We start from the raw sequence: 22,483 nt of genomic DNA, 5'->3' as shown, positions 1-22,483 counted from the left end.
TGCATATTGGTCTAAATATGAAGTGGGATAGCGATGGTCTATGGTTGCCTTCATTAATTATAAAAGCGTTTCCTTGTGGGCAAACATAACAGCCATGTAGACTGGAAAGAAACCATCGTTGTTCTTCATTTGAAGCAATGCTCGGTTTTTGTCCTCCAATATCATTGCAGCTTTTGTGTTGCCCAATATGGCTGTAACGCTGAGGGCTGTCTCGCTTTGCCCATTTTGTAGAGCAAATGCCTCCCTTGGCATTAGTCCTACCAACTTCTCCACAAAATCAATTGTTTTTCCTCTTGCAACTGTTCTGTCAAGTAGTGTTTTGTTGTTTGCAGTGACATAGGTTGTCAATGCATCTTCATCTTGGCCCAACAATCTTTTCACACTCTCCCAATAGCCTTTAATTGTAGCCTTGTACACTACCAGGTGCTTTCTGTAGCATTGTGACCTCAATGAAATCCTTATGAAGGCGATCAGGAAACCAAAGTCTTTTGTGAGTGACCGGTTCCTCTTTTACAAGGGTCGCGATACCAAGTCAAGCTTGAAGAGTTGTATGAGAATTTAGGAGGTGGCCAAGTTTTACATTTATAGAAAGCCACTACTACCTTTTTCTATATAAAATATAGATAGGGTGAGTAGGGATCGTCCCAAGGGATTTGATGGTGTATCGAATTGTGAAACTATGGTAATTAGGGTTAGTAGGTCGAGTGATCACACAATTGGTTGGTTGGTTGATTAAGCTAAATTGAATTCAACTAAATAAAATAATATGAGGTAAACAAGAGAGAGAGAGAGAGGTCTTGGGGTGTAGAGATCACCACCAAGCAATACTTTTCTATACTACTAACAAGTGATCAATTGAGGGTAATGGATGTGTTGCAATATGATAAGGGTGTGTGTGCATTAGGTTGATTCAATTGGCAAGGATGACAAATCAAGCAAGTATTGTCTAAACATCATGTGAAGAGCACAATATATCTAAGCAATAGAGCATATATTGTCTAGACAACATGGAGATAGCACAATAGATCAAAACAAGTCATTAATCCTTCATTAAGCTCACAATCCACATGCAACACAATATTAGAGGAATATGCCATTTGGACTCACAAGCATGGAACATCAAACATCAAGAGTAGATTGTCCTCCCATCTAACATTATACTACCACTACACTAAATCTACACTACTAGCATGAAAATAAAGCTATCTAGACTAGGGGAGAGGCACAAACCATCAAGAATAGGCATAAACCATCAAATGAACCAAAATAGCATTCATTAAGCATATCATCTTGATAATCTCTAGATCTATAGCATCAATACACATAGACATGCATCAAAAACACTAAATCTAGAGATAAGCACATGAATATCCTACTTTAGCATACATAGACATATGGGTAGAATAGAATAGTCAATTGGAAGCATTAAACCATACAAACCATGAAATAATCAAGATTTATATATACATGAATATCAAGATATATCATACAACACTAATCCCTCAATAATACACAAGATTAGAGTATAGAAAGCATGCTTGGGGCTAACTCTAGCCCCAAGAAGATGTCTAGCCACTCATGGTAGTGATGATCCAACCCTCAAGGGCTAACTCCATGGCTGCTCCTTGTTGATGAAGATCTCCTCCAATGGTTACTCTAGCTTCCTCCCTTCTTCCTCTCCAAGAATAGCTTCCAAGATGATTTTCAATGTGTGACAAGAAACTCTAGAGCCCCTCCAAAAAGTGTATCATATTCCTTATATAGGTAGGTCAAATACACCCTATGATGAGCTGTGGTCGTGCAAGGCATATTCTCCAATGATTGGATGAAGGACGGAATAAATGAGCTGGACTTTAGCTTTTTCTCGCTGGAGGAAGTTCGATCGATTGAACCTTAACTTGGATCGATCGAAGATGGGTTCGATCGATCGAACTGCATCTTGGATCGATCGAAGTGGTCTGACTCCTCCGGATAAGGACAAGGCTGAGATATTTCGAAGATATTTATGGGGAAAAGGACAAAAGTGGTTAGTAGGCGTACAGCTGTGGATAAGATCAATCATTTGAATAGGACAAAATAGGGTTCGATCGATTGAAGGTGATGTTGGATCGATTGAACTTGGAATTTCAGCAAAGGCCAAGGTTGGATCTATCGAGAAGTACTGTGATCGATCATAGATGTTCGATCGATCGAACTCTAAGTTAGATCGATCGAACTTTTCAGCTGCACAACTTTGATTCCTTTTTGCTCCTTTCTTTCTCCACTTTGCTCCCTCCTTTGGTTTATCTCAGGATTGCTTCAATTAAGCTCTTATTTGGCTGAGTTAGCTCAATTTTGGGATTAGTGCCTGAAAATAAAAATAACACGTAATAAGTCTAAAATGGCAAAGTAAGATAGATAAAGGTACCAGAATGCTTAAGCTTAACGGGTTTAAATGTGCACTTTTCGGTGCTCATCACACCCCCAAACTTAAATATTGCTAGTCCCTAGCAATGAACTAAGAAATAAAGGAATGAAATGAACAACTAAACAAGTATAAACTGGAAAGCAAGTAAAATGATAACACCATTTTCGTAGGGAACACGATTGCATTTAGCATATACAACAAGCCTTTTAAACCCCTAGGTTACCCCTAGTGGACGAGTGAAGTCTCGTGAGGGTTTCCAGAAATGGTACCCACAAACATTAAGCTCATTCTTTCAAAAGAGGCACCAATATTGCAAACAAGCATTGGGAGAAAACTACCTCAAGTATGCAATTTTTCAACCGTTTCCAGCAATCTCCCAAAATCTCAACATCAAACAAGCAAGCATGGTCCTCCACACATCAAGAAAATGATCATGAAAATCGAAACAAGTCTAGAATCCATGTGAGAGGTCCGGCATCAAGTGTGTTGCTATCTTAGCCAACTAGAGAAGTAATCACATCCTTACCCTCAAACTAGCACACAAATCTAGTACCGATCATCAAGATAAGAGAGTGGACCTTTTATTAAAGCTTTATTGTTCTAGGTGCGCTTATTCTTTTCACTCTATTTTTTTTTTCTTTTCTTTTTTTTATTGAGGATCAAAGATGGAAGTATTGTGCAATGTGTTGATCTCTTAAGCTTTCTAGAAGATTCATGTAGCGAGCTTTAGGTCAATGACTCCCAAACCAGATGGCTTTAGGGCATTAGGTGTTAAGACACCCCTACGGACTTACAAACTCAAATCAACTAGGCTACAAATCAAGACAACAACCATCTAATCATTTCCTACTTCTCACCTTTTGGGAGAAGTCCTCACTTTTATTACTTTTGCAACTTCTTCTTCTTTTTTTATTTTTTTATTTTTTTATTCAAGTATTAACCTAGAGTTTGGGCCCTCCACCTTTCGGCGCGAGAAGTTCACTGCTTAATGAGGCAAGAATCCCGGCTACTCAATGAAAAGGGGTTGTTATCCACCTTTATCAAGAATGAAAGCTTTCAATGCACTACTAGCCTAATTGCGATATAACCAATTCAATAATCAACAAAGCATGTACCCCACAATTGAATGCTAGCGTACACCGGTGCTAGTGTAGAATCCTAGAATAAATCTTAAAACAATCACAAATTCAGGATGATGCGGACCACAAATGCAAGCAAGATATCAATATTTTGAAAAATTTACTCCTAAATAGCATCCTCAAGGCATACAAGGAGTATTGGACTCTCAAGTCAAGCAATTTTTAAATTTTAAGCAATATAGTCCTCAAAAGATCAAAATCATAGCTAGAAATGGACCAAGTATAGAAATATCCCTCAAATACACAAGACATGCTCAAAATTTGAATTTTAAAGTAACATTGAAACAAACACCAATACCCCCAAACTTAAACTGCACATTGTCCTCAATGTGTGAAGAGAACAAAGGAAAGAGTATACCAGTGCTTTAGTCATGAATGATCGGGATAGAAATATCCTAAGTGGGTGGCATGGCCCCCCCAAACTTGGGATAAACTGTGGTCCTGAAAAGTTTGCAGTCGGATAAACTCATTAGATAACAAGATAGGATAATCAGTGCACAGTGGACATGCAAGTGTAAAATGAGATAAATAGAGAATAGAGAGAGGTGTAAGAGTGGTCCTGAAAAATTGGGCAGCACTCTCTCACTGAAGTCACTGTGGTGTACCTGATGGAGTCAAACATACAAATATGAGATACTAAGAGACATCCATAATCAAAAAGCAGTATATAGAGAATATAAAGTGCAGGTACATCAATAAAATAATAAAGCCGACAGACCGGCCGCAAAGTATAATATAGTAACAGTGACAGTATAATACAGAACCAGAATAAAAGAAATGAAAGCATAGAACAACTGGAAGTGGAGTCTCAGGAGGCCTGATCGTGAAGATCTGCAGTGGCTGGAGATGCAGGTGCAGGTGCAGGTGCAGGTGCAGGTGCAGGGAGTCGGCTGGAGATATCGGCAAAGCAAGCCATGACATCCGCCCTGAAAGAGGTGAACTCAGCTCGGTGGGCAGTGATGTCGGCTCGCATGGTTGCTACGTCCTCCTCCAGTGTCTGCAAGCGTGCTCCGAATCCGGGAGTGGGAATTGGAGACTCAGGCAGAGATGCCTCTGAAGAAGACTCCCGAACTCGCTCCTGAGCAGCGGCTCGATCACTAGTATCATCGGCATCAGCATCATCTGTAGCATCGGCATACTCCTCCGCAGGTCGCTCCAGGTCAATGTCCGTGCGATCGGTAGCAGGACCGACTGGTGCGTCGTCCGCTGCGATATCTGCTGCTGCTGGAGGTGTCGGCTGTGCCTGGGCTGCCTCCTCCTCCTCTAGTTCATTTGCTGCCTCTACAGCTGGCTCCTGAAGACTCCGAATAAGAGCATTGTAGCTCTTATTCCAGTCACTCCTCCTATAGAAGCTGGACCGTGCAAGGGGCTCCTTATCTGGGGGCACTCTGTAGCGCTGGTCAAGAAAGATCTGCGTGATGAGGTGTCCGAAGGGTAGGACCTTGGACCGCTTAGGGTCCTTCCTGGAAATGAAAGAATCATACAGCAACCTCATCACGTTCCAGATAAGGACTGGGATAGATACCCAGCAGCCCGTGTAAAAAGCGTAAAGAGCTGTCAAGTAGTCATGACGCCTCTGGATCTTGTGGCCCGCCATGTAAATGTTCTGGAAAAGAACTGTGTCGATGAACCAGAGGTCATCAGGCAAGAAGGTCCTGGTGGCGAATGTCTGACCACCGGCATGATGGCCTGTCAAGGAGACAGCCATGTCAGAAAATGAAGGCCTATGCAGCCGCGGGTATGTCTCTGCAAGCTCAGGTGGACACCGGTGTGGGCACCGGCAAGCACGGGCCAGAGTGTCAACTGTGATGACAATCTCGTGGCCGTCCAGTGTAGTGATCATCTCTACGGTAGGTCGTGGCGAGGGTCGGAGATGCTGAAAGAATAACCGCACCAGTCGCGGGTATACAAGGCCGGTGACTGGGGCAAAGATGGCTGAGAGGCCCCGCTGCATGATATCCTGATAACCAGATCGGGTCAGGATAGACTCGAAGAAGTACGCAGTATCGAAGTACGACTCCTAAGCCACGGTCATAGCTGCATATCTCGGCAGCAACTGGTCACGGCGCTGAGCCGGTAGAGGTGGCTGCGGTGATGGCATGGCGGCTGCATCTGCCTGATGGCGCACATGAGAAGGTGATGGTGTGAAGGCTGGAGGAGCCTAGGATGTAGATGGCATGTGGTCAGCTCCCTCCTCAGCCTCGTGGGATGGGGACTGAGGGGGAGTAGCCTGTGCGGGCTCCTCCTGAGCATGAGATGGCTCTGCAACCATCTCTATCCTGGGCCGTATATGTCTGCGGGGTCGCTGTGGCCCCGAAGATCGCCTGGCTATACTCTTGTACCACGGAGGCATGATCTGCAAAAAGACAAGAAAATTTCAATATAAGTCAGTGCCAGATATAAGAATTTAAGTGCATAATAGAAACATGTATGTCAAATAAGATAGACAAAATACGGATGACATGAATCTATGATGATGATGAAATGTGAATCATGCTAAGCAATGTAGGTATGAAATTCATCCAATGTGGAATATCACAGGCATTGTGCATAAAAAGATAGCATGAAGACGACACAAGATGAATGGAGTGTGTATGTGTGATCTTTGAAAGTTCGATCAATCGAACTTTAAGTTCGATCGATCACAGAAAATTTCGATCGGTCGAAGTGAAAAATGTTCAAAAGTTGGATCGATCGAAGTGAATTGGATCAATCCAACACTTGGATCGATCGAAGCATGAAAGTGCACAAGATTGGATCGATCGAAGGTAGTGAAATGAAGTTCACTACTTCGATCGATCGAAGCACAAGTTCGATCGATCGAACTGTGCGAATGCCGAATCTGAAAAGTCGCAGATCTATGAGATCTAGAGCACGGGGCCTACACAAACGTGTTTATGGGCCCATCTACACACCAAACATCTAATCCTCAACACCCAAACACTCCCCAAATGCCAAATCAAATAAAAAAATCCCCAATTTTGGTTCGGCCGAATGCATGTGTGAATATGTATATCATAATCATGAAATTGATGCTTCAAATTGGATGATTAATATACATACAACATAAATCAATATAGAAAATCATGAATCATGCATCGATTAAACTTTTAAATCAAGAAATGGCTCGCGGTTTACCTCAAAATCGAGAGCGATGAGATGAAAGAGAGGGTGCGAAGCCGCGGTGAAAATAAGGCTCTACCTTGCCGGAATTGGCTCGCCGAAGATGAGGAAGATGATTGTGCTGGGTTTTTGCCGGATTAGGATGAGATTGAGAGAAGAGAGAGACTAGGGTTTGGTTTCTTTTTGAAGTTGGATCGATCCAAGTGATCGATCCAACTCGGTTATATTTTAAAAATACGATATGCAGAGTTCGATCGATCGAAGATGGAGTTCGATCGATCGAACTTAGGTCTCTACTCTTAATGGCATTTTTTTTGAAATTTTGGATTTTTTTTTTTTTTTTTGAAATGAATTTTGAAAAATCAAAGGAAATTAAATTAATGAGATGCAAATTTCGATCGATTGAAGAAAGATTTCGATCAATCGAAGAGGATAAAGAATGTACAAGTTTAAGGGTTCAAGAGTTGATACGTGTTGGAACCTTGGATCGATCGAACTTGGAATTCGAACAATCGAACATGAAAAATTTTGAAAAGTCCCGAGAGCATGCATTTTGGAATTTGGATGCAGGTCCAAAATTTTTCTAAGTGTTGGGACTCATGATCGATCGAACCACATGTTGGATCGATCGAAAGGTATTTCGATCGATCGAAATGGTTTACGATCGATCGAACTTTTGAAAATTTGGAGATCCCGAGAGCATGCATTTTGGAATTTGGATGCAGGTCCAAAATTTTTCTAAGTGTTGGGTGCAAAATGAGAGCTGGATCGATCGAGTCCATAGTTGGATCGATCGAACCAATGTTCGATCGATCGAACCAAAACTTGGATCGATCGAAATTATGCCTAAATACTCAAAATGACTTGAATGCTCATGCAATCCTTTACTCAGTTCCTTCCAATGTATGTGAACTATTAAAACAGTATCTAGACTTCGCAAGAATCAAAATGCAAGATAGAAATGAGGGAGGAATAGGGTTTTGACATCCTACGAATTTCGGTGCTAGTCTTTAACGTCTCTAGCAAGACCTAGGGTTCTTTTAACCCGGATCAAAGATCTTGCAATGCATCCCTTCCTTTTTGGGATGAGAGATGTTTCGAGTCACTCCCAACAAATGGTTCTTAGAAGAACTTGTTGGGGTAAACTCAAAAGACGTCTTGAGTTCCTTGTCAAAACTTTCCTTGGGATTCTACGCCCTTTCATGACAAGAGTTCGAAATCACTTTTCTTGCATGCAATGCTGAAGATGAAAATGAAGGCTTTGAAATATTGTTCATGCACAAAAGCTCATTCCTTTCACAAGCAAGATCATGATATTCCTCTACTACATTAACCTCTTCCTCATATTTGTCAAATGGATTAGGTGTGGGGTTAAAGATGTTCAACTTCACTCTCATGTGCCCAAAAGAAATCTTCATTATCCCCGTCCTACAATTTATGTTGGCATTTGAGGTTGCTAAGAAAGGACGGCCAAGGATAACCGAAATTTGGTTCTTTGGATTGGGCACCGGTTCCGTGTCAATGACGACAAAGTCAATCGGGAAGAAGAACTTATCAATCTTAATCAACACATCCTCAATTATCCCCCTAGGCTTCTTAATGGATCGGTCGGCAAGTTGTAAAACCACCGACGTCGGTTTCAATTCACTTAGGCCCAATTTGACATAAACCGAATAGGGAAGAAGGTTAACATTAGCCCCTAAGTCAAGAAGTGCCCGGTTGATGACATGTTCACCGATGACACAAGATGTTGTAGGTGCACCGGGGTCCTTAAACTTCGGCAAAGTGTTGTGTTGTAAAATGGAACTCACTTGTTCGGTTAAGACCACCTTTTTTGATGTTTGGCTCTTGTTCTTCCGCTTTTGGGTGCATAAGTCCTTCAAGAATTTGGCATAAGCCGGAATTTGCTTAATTGCATCCAAAAGTGGAAGATTAACTGTGACTTGCCTAAACATATCCATTATCTCATTGTTCTTGGTCTTTTGCCTTTCTTTTGAAATGGACCCTTTCAAGGCGTTCGGAAATGGAGCTTTTTCAAAAACTCTTTCAGCATTTTCTTTCAAAGAATTTTCAGCATCGGACTTGTTCGATTCATTGGATTTCAAATCACTTTTCAAAGAAGAATCATGAATAACATTTTTTAAAGAACTTTTCTCAAACACATTTTTCAACACTGTTTTCAATGAATCTCTTTGGAAATCATCTTTCAACTCACAATTTGAGGGCTTCTCATTCTCAAGATCATGCACATGCAATGAAGGAGGAATAGTGTGTGGAACGGGACGGGTGACAACTTGAGGTTGTACCGGTTCACTCTCTTCATTAGGCATTCTAACTTGATTGTCTACTACCCTACCACTTCTCAAGGTTGTTACCGCGTTGACATGCTCAACATTATGCCCTTCCAATGAGGATTTGGTTTCTACAACACATTGTTGTTTGATTGGGGCATTCATGTGCATCTTTCCCTTCTCTCTAGCATTAAGTGTTTCAGCTATTTGCCCTACTTGGGTTTCTAGCTTGGCAATTGATTAAGAATGAGAATGCAACAATTGAGTATTTGCTTCTAGAGTGCCCAAAGCATTTAAAACCTTTTCCTCAAAAGCGGAACCTCTAGAATTTCCTTGAGAATATGATTGGTTAGGAAAATGAGAATTAGCAAATTGATTTCCTTGTGAGTTATATGGTCTTGAACCTTGGGATCCTTGGTTTTGAAGTGGAGGTGGAATGTATTTCCTTTGAAAACCGCCTTGGGAAGAGTTCGAGCCCTCCCCTTGGTTTTTCCAAGAAAAATTAGGATGATTCCTCCAACCGGGATTGTAATGGTTACCATAAGGATTGTTCCCTTGGTTCACAAATGTTGCATTAACTTGCTCAATGGGTTCATTTTGAATTTGTCCATGAGGACAATTAGAAGTAGAATGAAGAACATTAGAACAAGTCATACATGATTCATTTTGAGCTCTAGGAGAATGGTTAGGAAAGGAAGACACTTGATTCGCCAAGTTTTGATTGATCAATTGATCAAACTTTTGAGATAAAGACTTCATCTCGGCGGTTATATCATTTGAGTGGTCAACTTGATGTAAGCCAACACTCTTCCTACCTTGAGAATTTCTACCATTCCTAGATGACAATGTTCTATGCAAAGAGTTTTCACTCATGCTCTCATAAAGACGCCACACGTCTTCCTCTTGCCGGTCTATATAAGAACCTCCCATTAAAGCATCAACCATGCCTTTATAATTGTCCGATAAGCTTTCAAAGAAGAATTGGACCAATTGCCATTTAGGCATGTCATGGTGAGGACACTTCCTAAGCAATTCATTGAACCGTTCCCATGCCTCGTGGAAAGTTTCTCCCTCCCCATGTGTGAATTCCCTAGTGGCGGTTCTCATAGCATTGGTCTTCGAAACCGGATAGTACTTTTTCAAAAATTCTTGTTGCATTTCTGCCCAAGAAGTTATAGAAAAAGGCCTAAGGTTGTTAAACCAATACTTCGCCTTATCTTTAAGGGTGAATGGAAAAAGTTTCAGCCTTAAAACTTCTTCCGGCATATCCGTGTATCGAACGGTAGAACAAACTTCAAGAAACTCATCCAAATGCTTGTAAGGTTCTTCACTAGGAAGTCCATGAAAGTTAGGTAGCATTTGGATAGTTTGTGCTTTAATCTCATAATAGTGCGCTCTAAATGGTGGCAATTGAATGCATGTGGGTGCATTATACTCATTAGGCACATAGTGATCTCTCAATGCGAGTGGTGGATTAGCAACTTGAGGTGCAACATGGACACCTTGGTTATATTGAGCTTGATTAATGATGGGGGGTTGTGGTGCATACATTGGCCTTGGAATTCCCATTGGAATTTGGCCTTGTTGTTGAGGAGGTTGATGAATGTATGGCCTAGGCATGCCTAATGGAACTTGCATATTATCATTTTACACATTAGGGTGAAGGATGCCTTGTTGGTCTATGTGACGAAGGTCTTCAACATGATCATCATTGAGAGCGTCCATTGGAAGATTGGTTCTATTTGAACTTCCTCTTCCCCTTGGATTCCTAATAGTGGATTCTAAATGCAAATCAAGAGGGACAAGAGTAGGTCTCAATGAACGACGACCATGCATGCACAATGCAACACGAATAAGCAACTTTCTCAACAATGTAATTAAACTTCACAACCACAATTTTCAAATGCAATGTATGTCAAATAAATGCCTCCACGTGGGCCCCCGATTTAACTAAGGAGATTGAGTAAGAAGGTCTCACAATAGTCCTTTAGCACTTCAACTCTAAAATTAAAAGCTTAGCTTAGCAATTTTACTTAGCAATTTTTCATTTTAAGCATTTTTCCTTTGCTTTGCTTTGCTCCTTAGCTTGGAAGTTCTTTGCTAGCTCATTGTTCAATGCACCTTGTTAATGAAGAACAAACTTAATAAGTAATCAAAAACAGAAAATAAAAAGAAAGTAAAGACACGATCAAAAGAGTACTAATCCTAATTGAATTTCACAATTCGACGTTGCCAATTTAAAATCCCCGGCAACGGCGCCAAAAACTGACCGGTTCCTCTTTTACAAGGGTCGCGATACCAAGTCAAGCTTGAAGAGTTGTGTGAGAATTTAGGAGGTGGCCAAGTTTTACATTTATAGAAAGCCACTACTACCTTTCTCTATATAAAATATAGATAGGGTGAGTAGGGATCGTCCCAAGGGATTTGATGGTGTATCGAATTGTGAAACTATGGTAATTAGGGTTAGTAGGTCGAGTGATCACACAATTGGTTGGTTGGTTGATTAAGCTAAATTGAATTCAACTAAATAAAATAATATGAGGTAAACAAGAGAGAGAGAGAGAGGTCTTGGGGTGTAGAGATCACCACCAAGCAATACTTTTCTATACTACTAACAAGTGATCAATTGAGGGTAATGGATGTGTTGCAATATGATAAGGGTGTGTGTGCATTAGGTTGATTCAATTGGCAAGGATGACAAATCAAGCAAGTATTGTCTAAACATCATGTGAAAAGCACAATATATCTAAGCAATAGAGCATATATTGTCTAGACAACATGGAGATAGCACAATAGATCAAAACAAGTCATTAATCCTTCATTAAGCTCACAATCCACATGCAACACAATATTAGAGGAATATGCCATTTGGACTCACAAGCATGGAACATCAAACATCAAGAGTAGATTGTCCTCCCATCTAACATTATACTACCACTACACTAAATCTACACTACTAGCATGAAAATAAAGCTATCTAGACTAGGGGAGAGGCACAAACCATCAAGAATAGGCATAAACCATCAAATGAACCAAAATAGCATTCATTAAGCATATCATCTTGATAATCTCTAGATCTATAGCATCAATACACATAGACATGCATCAAAAACACTAAATCTAGAGATAAGCACATGAATATCCTACTCTAGCATACATAGACATATGGGTAGAATAGAATAGTCAATTGGAAGCATTAAACCATACAAACCATGAAATAATCAAGATTTATATATACATGAATATCAAGATATATCATACAACACTAATCCCTCAATAATACACAAGATTAGAGTATAGAAAGCATGCTTGGGGCTAACTCTAGCCCCAAGAAGATGTCTAGCCACTCATGGTAGTGATGATCCAACCCTCAAGGGCTAACTCCATGGCTGCTCCTTGTTGATGAAGATCTCCTCCAATGGTTACTCTAGCTTCCTCCCTTCTTCCTCTCCAAGAATAGCTTCCAAGATGATTTTCAATGTGTGACAAGAAACTCTAGAGCCCCTCCAAAAAGTGTATCATATTCCTTATATAGGTAGGTCAAATACACCCTATGATGAGCTGTGGTCGTGCAAGGCATATTCTCCAATGATTGGATGAAGGACGGAATAAATGAGCTGGACTTTAACTTTTTCTCGCTGGAGGAAGTTCGATCGATTGAATCTTAATTTGGATCGATCGAAGATGGGTTCGATCGATCGAACTGCATCTTGGATCGATCGAAGTGGTCTGACTCCTCCGGATAAGGACAAGGCTGAGATATTTCGAAGATATTTATGGGGAAAAGGACAAAAGTGGTTGGTAGGCGTACAGCTGTGGATAAGATCAATCATTTGAATAGGACAAAATAGGGTTCGATCGATCGAAGGTGATGTAGGATCGATCGAACTTGGAATTTTAGCAAAGGCCTAAGTTGGATCTATCGAGAAGTACTGTGATCGATCATAGATGTTCGATCGATCGAACTCTAAGTTGGATCGATCAAACTTTTCAGCTGCACAACTTTGATTCCTTTTTGCTCATTTCTTTCTCCACTTTGCTCCCTCCTTTGGTTTATCTCAGGATTGCTTCAATTAAGCTCTTATTTGGCTGAGTTAGCTCAATTTTGGGATTAGTGCCTGAAAATATAAATAACACGTAATAAGTCTAAAACGGCAAAGTAAGATAGATAAAGGTACTAGAATGCTTAAGCTTAACGGGTTTAAATGCGCACTTTTCGGTGCTCATCAGTGAGCAGCAACAAAAAACAGTGCCTTGAGACCCTTAATAGAGGTGGGTAGCAACAGCTTCGAAGAAGAAGAGAAGCCAAGATTCTCAAGTGTGGCATTACTGATAGAGTCAGTCATGCCCGTAATTGAACCAGACACCACCAGTGCCCCAACCAAGTCCGGGTAGAGCTTTGCCATCTTGAAAGCCACTATCCTACCATAATTGAACCCAACTACCATACACATGTCCACTCTTATCTTCCTCAGCCCCTTCATTATGTACTCCGCCTGGAACGTTGACGATCGGTCCTGGCTATCCGTGATCGACCCGCCAAAGAAGAGTAGGTACGGCACGTAAACGGCATATTTTTTGGTTAGAGAACAGACTTGGAAATGCCACATTATGATGCCTTCTGATATGAAGCCGTGGATGAGAACAACCACTGTTTTGTTTGGTTTGATCATGGGTTAGTCTGTTTCGGTCATGTCGTCGCATTTTTTAGGTTTCTTAATGGATTCAGTGAGTACCCAGATGTTCATGACCATGCCTGTTTCGATCTCTACCGAGTGAGGTACAATAGTTTGGCCAAATATCAGTCTAAAACATCTTTCAAAAATAACTATCAATTAGGTCCAATTTCACTATTCCGTTACCATCTCCGTTAAAAACGTGTGAAAAGACATGTTTGCCCTTAATTTTTTAATCACATTTAATACAAAATACACCAGCTACTTAAATGACCATTATAACCCATATATATACATATATATACATATACATATATATACATATATATATATATATATATATATATATAACAATCACGTGTATCTATATATATATATGTGTGTGCGTGTGTGTAACTGCGACGATGACGGCGAAGGGAGATTGGTTGGGCACTGCAGTGATGGCCGAACCAGAGAGTGCGGGAGGGTCGCCGGACGGTGGTGGTTTGGGGGGTAGGAAGACGCCGAACCATAGGTTGCTGCGTCATCGACTGTGGGTTACTGTCGTGCGTCGTGGGTAACAGTCTTCTCGCCGGCAGTTTGCGTGGCCGTCGTGTGTGGATTGTCTGTGTGGGACGGTGGTTTATGCTCTCCTACGGCCACGGTTTGTTGGAACTTATTCTAGCACCAAACTTTTCAAGTACCTCATCATCACTAAAACTACCCATAGAGTTGGAGTTCTCCATTTTCTTGATGGACACCAAATTCACATTTTCCAGATGAGTCTGCTGAGATATTTCATGCTCTGATTCAGATGGACCTTCGTCCTTCGAGAATGAAAACCAATCATCCTGAGTTCTTTGACTAGTAGATTCAGAATGACACCTTCCATATCCAAGTCTCTCTGATTCTGTAAGAATTTTCTGTGTTGAAAAAGACCTCTCCGAGTAGCTCCCAAACCCTTCAATCCCTCTACTTAGCTTCCTAACTTTATCCATTTCTTGTTTGAGAACAGACCATTTTTCAAGCAGCTTCAGTATTCTCTCGGATTTCTTTCTAACATTAAGTCCCCAATTGAATCTGCAAATTAAATTTTAGAAGCTCATGATAACAATCATAGTACTATAATAACAAATAAAAATAAATAAAAATAAATAAACCCCAAATGAGGAAAATGAAAAAAAGACCCTTTCTCATCAATATAATGAAAGCTTCCCATCTCGCAGATAACATCTTTGTCACTCTGAAACTCCTCTGCAACACTCTCTGGTCCATGGGTCAACAAGTATTCAAGCACAATCAGACCCTTGTATGAAAACCTCCAATTCTTCGTGTCAAACCTACCCAATCTATTGCACAAAAAATCAAATTCAATAACACAAAAAACACACATAAAAAACACAGACATTAAGAAAATGAACAACTATTATTAACCCTCCATACATCTATCCAAATCATGAGCAAGATGATGAGACTCTGAGGCCACCGACACTAGAGAGCACCATAACGACATATCATACAAATCCAACAAAAACCCATTCGAAACCTCCATTATTTCCGGCTAACAACATATAACTACATCACCAACAGTTTCAGCATTACAAAACAGACCCACATCATTCCAGTGAGCTGTATGACATTGAAAACAGGTTGTAAACAGAACAGTTTCTAGCCGGCATCGTGCAATTTTCTAGCAGTTATTCTTGTCGGATTCTCGCTACCACGTCGTCATCGTCGATAAAGGAAGCCCCACACCATCCTCAGATTTTCGTCGGCAGAGCCACGTGCCTTCATCGTTGCTAGAATCTTCATCAGTCGTAGTCGTCATCGTCAACTGTGGCTGCCGATCATCGTCGTTCTCTCTAGTCGTCGTTGGAGTGACGTGTCACTGTTTGGCCCCAAATAATAAGGTGAAATAAAAAAAATATGGTCAGCAACCAATAGGACGTAGACACATGGGTGAATTGAAATAATATGTAAGGGTATAAATGGGTAAATATGTCATCTGAATGAGGGTAAATATGTCATTTCAATCATTAAAGAAATACTTAAATGGGTCAAACCAAAGTCAAAGAGTAAGAATGTCTTTTTACATGTAAAAAGTGGTTTGACACACCTTTCAACTAACTTTTGGGGTGTGAGTGAAAAACAGAGCAAACGTTTGTAACGTGAATGATAGTTATTTTCGAAAGATATTTTAGACTGATATTTGGCCAAACTTCAGGGGGTGTCAGTGAAATTATCCCTGGGTTAGTCTGTTTCGGTCATGTCGTCGCATTTTTTAGGTTTCTTGATGGATTTAATGAGTACCCAGATGTTCATGACCATGCCTGTTTCGATCTCTACCGAGTGAGGTACAATACCAACCATTTTCATTAGTCTATTTAACAATGGCTTCTGTAGAGCTACAAAGTTTATATCTCGATCTCTAGCTTTATGTATTGTGAGTCTGATAGAGCTAGGTGAATGTGTATGTTGTGGATTGTTTATTTGCAAGAACCCTTTTAGCTCTCTTGGGATCGAACAGAGAGAGTTCAGCGAGTTTATCAGAAGCCATAGCCTTCTTAGTAGCATCCAACATCTACTCCCCCTCAAACGACGAAGTGCAACGGTTAATCGAGTTGTCGTGCCTGTGACGACCACCCACTCCCTTCTTCGCCGACGGGTTCACGCCAAATCTGTCGGACTCGCCGCCGTCTGCAGCGGAGCTAAAATCAAGGCCGTCGAAGAAGTTGGTGTCAACGGACAAGCTTTTAAAATGGATGCTGATCGGGGTAATTGGCTCCAGCTTGGAATTGTCGCGGCCATTGGATGAGTCGGAATGGATGGAGGTTAGCCATATCGGAGAAGAATAGAGAGGAGATATCGAGGTTAAAGTCAGAGATGTCGGCGTCGTCGTTGAGGAGGATGTCATCCGGGAAGTGGAAGAAGGAATTAGAGTGGGCCCAGCAGTGTTGGGCCCTCTGATTTGGGGTTTTCGGTATCTGGTCACTGGCCGAACTGGGGGCAGTGATGGGCTTTCTGGCTGGGTCTATATTTTTTATGTGATTTGATTGTGGTCTGGCAAATATTTACTAGAGAGAGATAATATAATGAATGACATTAATCTTTTAAGTTACGTTGCTGGACTTGGAGATTTTAATTTGAAGTATTGTAACTTTGGTGGGGATATATTTCTATATGATTCCCACAGACGGCGCTAAAGTGTAGGTGCAAAAATTCGTTCAACTTTGACAAGTTAACGAATTCTCTACAATTACTACACCCAAAATAATAATAGACAAAAGACAACGAACTAGAGATATTATATAGAGATGAGGGGGTATTTTGATGATATGACCGAACCTAGGATTACCTAAATTGCCTACGTATCCTGCATAGAGCGTGGGAATCAGGTCGGAACGTAGTTCTGGCGATGAGAATTGGATCTCTATTTTTGGGGGCTTTGCCCTTTTTTCTGTGTCCTCCTTATTGAGGGTCCTGAGCCCTTTTTATACAAGAAAAACCATAATCGATTTCTTTTAGGACTCGCATTGCTTGTCCCTTAAGAATGTGAATTACATCATACTTTCCTTATAACAAGGATTTATATTATTTGGTTTCCATAAATTATAATTCTTCTTCTAATAGAACTGTTACTAAAATGGGTTTAGTAATATATTCGTAATTGGGCTTGGGGTCTTATCATCCCGGGCCTTCGTAATGAGTTCAGTCCATTATGCTTAGTTAACCCGGCCCAAGCTTCTTGTAAAGGCCCAATTTGAAGGTTGAATAGTCTCAGTATTTGTGGTGGTCCCCTTATGAGCTGATGTGTCTTGTCTTAATTGGAAGGGGAGATTTTTGCCCCACAGTATTAATAGCAATCTGGAATTTCAGGGGTCTGAATAGTCCCTTGAAACAAGCTGAAGTGAAACATCTTCTTCAACAAAACAAGGTTGATATTGTATCATCATTGAGACTAAAATTCAGTCTAGTAATGTGGATATGGTGCATAGGTTTATAGCCAATTCTTGGGAGTTGTCACATAATTATTAATACTCCCCATTGGGAAGAATTTGGATACTTAGGAATCCTTGGAAAGTGCACCTCCAAGTGCTCTAATGCTCAAGGCAAGCAATTCATTCTTTTGTTACAATACTAAACGGAAGAACCACCTTCTATTATTCTTTCATCTATGGGGCTAATGAAGCCATTGAAAAAGAATCACTTTGGGATGATATTGCAAAACATTCCTCTACCCTCTTTTCTTCCCCTTGGATTCTTGGGGGGGATTTCAACATCATCACATTAGTTTCTGAAAATTTTGGTGGATCTGGTAAGACCACAAAGGCCATGATGGATTTTAGGAACTGTCTTTACCACACTAACTTGGAGGACATGAGCTACACTGGAATCTTCCACTCTTGGTCCAATAAGAGTATTAGGGTAACAAATATTTTAAAGAAATTGGATAGGGTTTTGATCAATGACTCTTGGACCGAATGTTTTCCTTTATCATACTGCAACTTTCTAACCCCTGGGATCTCTGATCACTTCCTAATGATTATCACCTTAGGTAATCTTAGACTAGCCAAAAAAATACTCTTTAGATTCTTTAACTGCTGGAGCAATAATGATACATTCTTACCCTTGGTTTAGTCCATATGGGATAAGCATGTTGATGGTTTCACTATGTTCCAAATTGTCACAAAACTAAAGAACCTCAAACAGCCCCTTAGAAGAAACTTCTTAACCAATTTTAGTGCAATTCAATTGGAAGTCTAAGCTGCAAATGATCTTCTATCTCAGTGTTAAGCTGCTCTTGATGCCACTTCTAATGACATCACTCTTAGGAAACAAGAAAATGAGCTTCTTGCTGCTTACACAAGGTTTAGGAACTTTGAGGAACAGACTTACATGTAGAAGTTTAGAGTCTTATGGCTCAAGGAGGGTGATTCAAATACTTTATATTTCTTTAAATCCATTGCTTCTAGGGTCAACAGGAATAAGATCACCACCATCACTTCAACAAATGGTGTGCTACTTGACATTGAAGCTGACATCAAGAAGGAAATTGTCTCACTTTCAGTCCACTCTGGGAATGAATCCTCATCCCTACTCAGGTATGGAGTCCTTAGCTCCTTTCATACAAGCCATATTACCTTCCCATTTTTTACATTCTCTATGTTCAATACCAACTGATGAAGAGATCCAGCAATGCATGTTCTATCTAAATAGTGATAAAGCCCCAGGTCCAGATGGTTTCATTGCTTTCTTTTTCAAGAAAGCTTGGCCAATTATTGGTCATGATGTTACCAAGGCTATTAGAGAGTTTTTTCTCACTTGTAAACTTCTTAAGGAAATTAACTCAACATATATATCACTTGTCCCTAAGCTGCCTAACCCCTCATCAATCAGCCATTATAGGCCCATATCTCGCTGTTCCACAATCTACAAGTGTATTTCCAAAATACTTGCTTCCAAGCTCAAACCTATATTGCCATACATAATTGGGAATGCACAGTCAACATTAATTCAAGGCAGGCAGATTGATGATAGCATACTCTTAGCTCAAGAGCTTCTTAATGGTTATCACATACACTCTCACTCCCCAAGATGTACCCTCAAGATTGACATCCAAAAGGCCTTGAGTCAATACAAACACTTAAGCATGCTATTGATATTTTCTCATCCTTATCTGTCATTCACATTAATCAGAGCAAATCGCATATTTTTTATCTGGTTTAAATGGTTCCCTAAAAGCTGATATCCTATCTTTCCTATGGTTTGAAAAGGGGGAGCTTCCTGTAAGGTACCTTGGGGTCCCCCTTATGTCATCTATGTTGATGGCAAATGATTGTAGAACACTTGTTGATAAGATCACATCAAGAATTGGCCATTGGACTGGCAAAAACCTCTCATTTGCTGGAAGATTACAACTCATCAGATCAATCATATTCTGAACATAAATGTACAGGAGCTCAAAGTTCATTATCTCAGCTAGTATCACTTATGAGTTTGAAAATATTTTTAGTGCCTTCCTATGGACTAGTCCCATACTCAAGACTAGAGTGCTAAAATTGCTTGGGAGATGTGTTGTCTCCCAAAAAAAGCTGGTGGTTTTGAGTTGCCTAACCTCACCACATGGAATGAAGTTGCAATAATGAAATAATTATAGAGTATCATTAATTCAAAGGAAATGTTATGGGTGTAATGGATTAGCACTTACCTGCTAAAGGGCAATAACATTTGGGAGGTTAAGTTCCTAGACAGTGCTTATGGAGTTGGAGGAAGCTCCTCAATCTTAGAGACAACATTAAACCCTTGTCAAGTTAGAAATTGGAAATGGAAGTGCAACCAATTTTTGGTTTGACAACTGGTGCCACCTTGGTCCCTTGCATCTTCTTGTCTCTCCTCAGTAGATCCTCCATTCAGGTCATGACTCCAAAACCAAACTCAATTCCTTCATTGAGAATTCTGCTTGGAATTTCCCCTCTTCTATCCTATCCATAATCCCTCAATTGCAGCCCTCTATAGCACTACCACTCCCCAATACTCAAAAAACAGACAAATTCATCTGGATACCTAACTCCTCAACCACCATCTCCATAGCTGCAAGAATGAAATACCTTAACAAGCATCTCCCCTCTCTGTCATGGACTCATCTGGTATGGTCCAGACCCTCGATTCCAAAACATTCTTTTACTCTTTGGGTTGCCATTCAACAGAGACTCCCAACCTTGAATAGAAGGTGCACAACTCATATCAACACTTCAACCTGCATTCTTTGCAATACTGAACCTGAGTCTCATGACTATCTGTTCTTCAAATGTTCATTCACCAAGCCCTTATGGGCATTTTTACAAGCAAGATGAGGGTTTTTCATCCAACCATCTTTGTGGAATGATTTGATTACATGGGCCTCTCACCAGTGATATACAATTCGGAATTCCATAGCAATTCCATCTCAAAACTAAGCTTGTCAGCTCTCGTATACAACATCTGGATTGAGCAAAACAGAAGGATTTTCCAGAAAAAACATCAATCAGCCAACTTAGTCCTTCATCTCACTCTGGAATCCATTCATTCAAAGCCCCTAATCTCATCAATTAGGGATTCACGCGATTCTAGTAGAATTGCAGCTGAGTGGGAGCTCCCTGAGAGTGTTGTAAGACTACCGGCGAAACCACCAGATTAAAGAAACCGAAGCTTGAGGCTTGCAGTTGGGGATTGATTCCCATGTTCACCGAATTGAATGGAGGACCATAACGGTCTTAAGGGGAACTTTTAAATGTTGTTCAAGGGCTGGGTGTAATCGGGTTTTGGGCTTGTTGCACTTGGTCTTGCCTTTGCTGCCTGTGGGCTACTGCCTTATTGGGCTTTTATCTTTTGTTCATATATATTTTACTTTAAATGAAAATTAAACTTTCAAAAAATAAAAAACGTCTACCGGTAAAAATAAAAATAAATAAATAAATAAAACAAGAAAATGGTATATTTTACTAGTGATGACGTTAAATTTAATTTATTTATTTTTGTTAAAGTTAATTTTTTTTTTATTTTTTATATCAAAGATTTATTTTGATGTGGATGATATTATTAAGGGTAGTTGTTGTGTTTTAAAATATTTTCCTGATACGTGATTAATTGTAAACATATGGTTAGGCTTATAAAGGAAATAAAAAAAAGTGAGCTTTTTTATTTGTCCTTTTAGTAATTTCACCTTTTGAGAATTTTTTATTTTATAATACTTTAATAAAGTAGTGGGCATTTTCGTCTTTTTACTCTCATGTTAATTGCAATATGACAATAGCCCCTTATTTACACGCTTTTGAAACTACATGGTGGTTTTTGAAATGAAGGGGTGTTATTTACACACTTTTCAAATTACACAGTGTATTTTGCACTTCACCCTTTAAATAAGTGAAGATTACATACATTTGATCACTTCAAAAAGAGTCTCTAATCAGAAAAATATATAGAGAAGGAAAAAAAAATGAAAGTTCCAAATTATAATATAAATTAGCAATTAAAAACTCCACGATACCCAGGGAAGGAAAAGGAAAACCATGAAGATTGACAGAAAGAAAGACAAAAACCAGAAGTGAAAATGAAATGACTTGTTTCAGACTAATAATATCAGAACTGAATGGAAATTAATTATATACTGTGAAATGAGTTATACCTCCATTGAGCCACAGAAGGAGAGGTTTCTTTTCGGGTTTTTCCATGGTTTCGAAAAACCAATAGAACAGTGCGCTCCCATGAGTTTGATTGACTGTAACATATCCTGCATATTGCTTGAAACTCACCCGAGGCTGCCCGGGAAGTCTCACAACCCCGATCCCCTTCTTGTTCCGATAACACCTCCCGGCTCAGTCCACCGGACCTAGCCACAGTCACTGTAGCCAAGTTTATAGTCAACACAATAAGAAGAAGAAGAAGAACATTCATTGAAGAAGATACCATGGAGCTAGCTAGCAAAAACAAAACACACACACACTCTCAATTTGATTTTTTTTTCTTTTTCCCACAAAGTCTGTGTGGCTTATATAGCAGTGAGAGTCCAAAGACAGATAAGACTTCTGTAATTTTGCTGCTTGTACCATACTAATCATTTTGTTAACTAATCATAAATTTTCATATTTGGCCTTTGTAAATATCTATTTTTGTAAGTATATGTTTGATACGTAGCTATTGGCACTCCTTTTAGTTCCTTACACCAAAGGTAAAGGTCAATTTTGGAATGGATCTTTTTGAAGGGCAATACTTGCCTACTGAAGCTTCATACTTACCACCCATATGACATGATAATAAAGTGACAAGTGTCCTTTCAATAAAAAATAAAAAATAAAAGATTTGAAATTTTTTTGGGTTAAACCCAATAAA

General features: G+C 39.9%; 3 pseudogenes; all 3 read right to left on the bottom strand.

Annotated features, from left to right (window-relative positions):
• Positions 1 to 22,187, bottom strand: part of LOC132278185 (serine carboxypeptidase-like 34) — a 33,329-nt pseudogene extending 11,142 nt beyond the window's left edge.
• Positions 13,187 to 16,039, bottom strand: LOC132280033 (uncharacterized; annotated as a pseudogene).
• On the bottom strand, positions 16,064 to 19,586 carry LOC132280032 (transcription factor VIP1-like; annotated as a pseudogene).
• Positions 22,188 to 22,483: the final 296 nt, after the last annotated feature.

The sequence above is a fragment of the Cornus florida genome, unplaced genomic scaffold (genome assembly GCF_030987335.1).
Source record: "Cornus florida cultivar Cherokee Brave unplaced genomic scaffold, ASM3098733v1 CherokeeBrave_3.0.0_Hap2_Chr10, whole genome shotgun sequence".
Taxonomy (NCBI): Eukaryota; Viridiplantae; Streptophyta; class Magnoliopsida; order Cornales; family Cornaceae; genus Cornus; species Cornus florida.
Note: the sequence above shows the minus strand (reverse complement) of the source record. Positions and strands in the feature narration are given on the sequence as shown.